The sequence below is a fragment of the Arachis ipaensis genome, chromosome B10 (genome assembly GCF_000816755.2).
Source record: "Arachis ipaensis cultivar K30076 chromosome B10, Araip1.1, whole genome shotgun sequence".
Taxonomy (NCBI): Eukaryota; Viridiplantae; Streptophyta; class Magnoliopsida; order Fabales; family Fabaceae; genus Arachis; species Arachis ipaensis.
The window spans coordinates 131,171,082-131,176,630 of NC_029794.2; positions in this window are offsets into that span (position 1 = coordinate 131,171,082).

Consider the following 5,549-nt stretch of genomic DNA (forward strand, 5'->3'; position numbering starts at 1 on the left):
ACTGTTATCACGTTTCCACAAAACAAACCCTTCTTCATTAGGAAACATTAACACACCTTTGGATCAAGAGAAATAGTAAGAAAGACATTCAGAAAGAAGAAGATTAAAAAAATTGATTTTCACTTGGTTTGGTTTAGTATGAACAGTAGAAGAGAATAAAAAATTTATGATGGTCCCACACATAAAATTTTCTCTCCTCCATCAACCAAAAAACTCAAACAAAAAGGGGTTGCAGTATGAAAATGTTTTGAGAGTTACTTAAAACGTTAATTTGGGTCTGAATGATATGGCAGCGTTTGACTTTTTTGATTTCGAGGTGCCATCTGTCTGAGTTCTTCGTGAGGAGATGGGAAGTGATACCTGCAAGAGACTCCGATTCTTAAGTTAGCAAGGATTTTTAGCAGGTTTTTAGTAGATTAGAATGTGAGTTGTATCAGTGTATTATTTATAGTAGAGTAAATAACTACTTTTGTTGGAGTAGTTCTATCTTTTGTGATAGATAAGCATTCCCTTTATCTTGAGAGTTTGTTGGGATCTTCCTTTTAGAGAAGATAGAGATAGTAGGAGAATCTTAAGAAAACAGTTACTTGTTAGGCTAAGTAGAACTAGGCCTCTAAGTGGTTGTCCGACCTCTTTAAAGAGGTTGGGCTTATCACGAAGTTCACCTTTATTGGTGGGCCTTTTTGCGTTATTAAGCCTAACTTTCGTTTTGCTGGGCCAGAGTATAAACAGAAAATATCTTAATTACTTTTTTTTTCAAAGGCAAAATGGTATTTATTTATTAAAGAAAAATAAATAAAAATTGTGGGTCCACATTGGACAACCATACGACAATGTAAGAAAGGGATTTCCAAACAATTAGCATATCTTTAACGAAGCATGACTAAACACACATATTAAGTCTCATTTCTCTTCTGGACCTCCTCCATGAATTCATGCACTAAAGTAATAATCAAATATGGTGAAGTGCTTTTGTTCTCAAAGACAAGAAGATTTTTCGCTGTCCAAATTTTTCATAGAATAATTACTGCCAGTGCTAAATTTTTTCTCCAATGATGTCTTCGCCGTGCTTCTTCCACGAACCGGCTCCATCGCACCCAAAATTTCTCTGAGCAGTTCTGCACCAGATAAGCTCACAGGTCTGACTGCTGCCAAACTTCTTGTGACTTTGGACAATCAATTAAGTAGTGATTAAATGTTTTTTCCCAAATTGTTACATCTAGGGCAGATTTCTGGGATTGCTGGTAGCCTTTCATGAAGTCGACGACGAAGCGGGATGCCGTCATGAAGGGCTTTCCACAGGAATATCTTAATCTTCGGCGGACATTGAAGTTCCCACAACGAATTCTATAGTCTCTTTTTCCTGCACAAATAGGGTAATTGGCTAATTGGAGAATGCACCATTTGAAAAGTTGTTTTGTAACCGGAAGCCACCGTGAACCTGCCATCCCTCTCGCTTCCCCAGGTAATTTGATCTTCTCCTACTTCCATAATAGCAGTTTGTAAGATTTCTGATGCAATTTCTGCATTGAAATGATTTCTCCTTTCACTGTCTATTATGAATGAGCTGATTAACCCAAATCAAATTTGGGTTTGTAACTGTTTGCTGTTGTTCGGATATTGACTTCACATTTTTAGCCACCACTCTTCCATAATTCTAATCTGACTGCTTCGCCCCACTTGTCAACAGATACTTTGTTTGATAATTTTCCTTTCTTCTAGCAGACTTCTCCAGACCCAAGAAGGGTTCCGACCTGTGTCAGCTCGTAGAAAAGAAAAAATTAAAATATTTGCTTCTGTAAATTCTACTGATTAGAGAATTAGGTTTTCTTGTTTATTAGCCAACGTGGCTAAATTATAGGCTTTCAAGTCTTTAAAACCTAAGTCTCCATACATCTTTTCTTTGTAAATTATATCCCACCTGATCCATTGTAATCTTCTTTCCGAGCCCCTTTGTCCCCACCAAAAAATTATCATCTTTCTCTGAATCTCGTCTAGCAGTGTGTCTGGGAGTTTAAAATAGCTCAAAGTATAGAGCAGAACTGTCGTAGTCACTGTTTTAATTAATACCTCTCTCCCACTGAACGATAATAATGATCGCTTCCAAACCTGCAGTTTCTTATCAACTTTCTCCTCTATAAAATTAAAGGTATGAGTTTTTGATCTATTAACCACTGCTGGCAGTCCCAAATACTTATTTTGTCTATCTATGTGCGTAATCTGAAGTAAATGAGACAAAAATTCTCTGGTTAAACTATGAGTATTTTTACTATAGAAAATAGATGACCTAGAGATATTAATTGTCTATCCACTAACATCACCATGGCACTCCAGTGTCTCCATCAACTTGTGACATTCTATCTCATTTGTCTTGCAAAAGAGAATGGAATCATTTGCAAAGAATAAGTGGTGGACTATAGGGCATCTACCATTGAGTCTTAAACCTAAGATTTCTCTCCTTTGTTCTCCTCTGTGGAACAGATGAAAAAGTCTTTCTGCACAAAGTAGAAAAAGGTAAGGGAAGAGGGGATCACTTTGTCGTAATCTCCTACATGGTTTGAAAAAACCATATGGTTGTCCATCTACAGTAATAGAATAGGACACCGTGGTAACACACTCCTTAATTCAGTCCACCCATTTATTGCAAAACCAAGCTTCTTCATTATCTCCTAAACAAAAGACCATTCAACTCTGTCGTAAGCCTTACTCATATCGAGCTTTACTGCCATCTCATAGCCTCCATAATTTTTGTTTTTCGGAAAATATATAAATCCGTGGGCAATTAGGATGTTATCACTAATCAAACCCCTTTAGTAAAGGCACTCTAATTATCACTAATAATTTTATCCAACACACCCTACATTCTATGAACAAGAATCTTGAAAATAATCTTGTAAAAAATACTGCTAAGGCTAATTGGACGAACTTGGGTCATGGATTCTGTATTTGGCACCTTTGGGATTAGGCATATATGAGTATGATTCATTGCTCGCAGCATTCTTTTCCCTGCAAAAAAGTTCTTTATGGCAGCATTAAGATCATCTTTAATTATTTTTTAGAAGTATTGGTAAAATCTAGCAGTGAATCCGTCATCCTCTGAGACTGAGAAAGCATTGATAGAAAAATGTTGCTTTTTTTATTTCTTTTTCTATGACTCGTCTAGTAAGTCTTCGATTTGTTTCTTCATCCACCTTAGCCTCCAAGTCCTCTCATTTGCCCGTGGCTGGTCTGGAGTTTGAAGATGTGAACAAATTTTGGAAGTACCGCAACATTCTTCTCCCTGCAAAAAAGCTCTTTATGACAGCATTAAGATCATCTTTAATTATTTTTTAGAAGTGTTGATAAAATTTAGCAGTGAATCCGTCATCCCCTAAAACTGAGAATGCATTGATAGAAAATATTGCTTTTTTCATTTCTCTTTGACTTCTTCTATGACTCGTTTAGTAAGTCTTTGATTTGTTTCTTCATCCACCTTAGCCTCCAAGTCCATCCTCTAATTTGCGCGTGACTAGTCTGGAGTTTAAAAATGTTAGAGAATCATTAGCATTAATTAGGATCAATTAGTATCGTCTATATTTATGTAGTATATCTGTATATTAATTATAGGATTCTATGCTTTTATTACTCTGATTCATTTAGCACCTATAAATACCTCTTGTATATTGTACTTTTGGGTACAACTCAATAATACACTTTTCATATTATTCTCTCAGTCTCTTGTTTCTATCATGGTATCAAGAGCTTAGGTCTTTTTTTTTTTCCGATGAATATTAGTTCATAGCCCCTTTGTTTTTCCTTGTCGGCAGTGTTCTTTGGCCTCCTTTTTCGTTCTCTTTTTGACGCTTTGGTTCGTCACCCCCATAACCATCTTGTTCCTCTTGTCGCCGTGATTCCAACGCAACCAGAACCGTCGCCATCCGCCCCCGGACGCGCCTCCACGCGCCGCCGAAAGACGCTGCCACGACCAGGTTGATCTTCCCTCCAGCTTCCACCCGTGCCACTTTGCTCGCAATTTTCGAGCTGTTACCGACGCTTTGGTTCGTCACCTCCGGCATCATCGTGTTCTTCTCTCCGTCAGCTTTCCAACGCCGCCAAGATCTCCTCCAGAGACCGCCGCACGCGCCCAGTCAGATGTTTTTGCTGCCACAGACAGAAAGGGGGTCTTCTGTCGCAACTGTAACCATTTTGGGCACCCGTTCTCCAGCTGTCCCTCTGTTGAATGTCGCACATGCCACCAGAAAGGGCATATTAGCTACCATTGTTCACAGTTGGGACATTTGCTTACTACCTGTCCTACTCGTCCACCACGTCCTGCGCCTGCTTCTGCTGTTGCTGCTACTACTGAACCTACCACTGTCTCTCTATCTGATATTGCATCTCTTCTACAGCATCTTCTCTCTGTTTCTGGTAATACCCCTGCTGCTTTATCGAGCCCTCCAGGTACTTCTAAATGGTACTTTGACTCAGGTTGCTTTAATCACATGTCTCCGTTGCGTAATATTTTCTCGTCTATGTCTGCAACTACAAATGGACCTTCTGTCAATACTGCAAATGGCTCCCTCTTGCATGCAACACACAAGGGTTCTATATCTCAGTCATCTCTTAATCTTCCTGATACTTACTACATTCCCAAATTAAACTTCAATCTTATTTCTGTTGGTCAACTTGTTGATCTGGGTTTTGACGTCACCTTTTCTGTTTCTGGTTGTCGTGTACAGGATCCTCGGACGGGACAGATCATCGGGACTGGACGTAAGGTCAGAAGGTTGTTTGAACTTGTTTGACAAGTTCAGCACTACCATATGCAGTCTTGGTTTTACTTCTAGCCCTCATGAGAATGCGCTCTTCATTCGTAAAAGCGAACACGTATCCTTATTGATGCTATTCGTCTCATTGCTGTTGGAACACTAGATCAGACTGCTGATATCTTCACGAAAGCTCATCACCCGACTCGTTTCCGGACTTTGTTATCCAAACTCAAGTTGGTATCCTTAGCTCCCACTTGAGTTTGAGGGGGGATGTTAGAGAATCATTAGCATTAATTAGGATCAATTAGTATCATCTATATTTATGTAGTATATCTGTATATTAATTATAGGATTCTATGCTTTTATTACTCTGATTCATTTAGCACCTATAAATACCTCTTGTATATTGTACTTTTGGGTACAACTCAATAATACACTTTTCATATTATTCTCTCAGTCTCTTGTTTCTATCAAAAAATATGAACAAATTTGGGAAGTACTCAAATAACAATTTGAACTATACCTGCAGTGTCTCATCTAAAATTTTTCTCACCATCTTTTAGCCTCAAAGTCATAAAATGTAACGATAATGCTAACTGTGTAGTTGGACACAAAGCTATACCTGCACATACATGAAGCACTCTTTGATTGCTTGCTATGTATATATACAGTATTACAACATACTTTAAAACAAATAGTGGAAATCTTAAATAAAACTCAAAAGAAACCATGGAAAAAAATTTTAATTGTAAGTAATTTTAATATATATTTAGATGTAAGGCATTTGCGTCAACTTGGAAC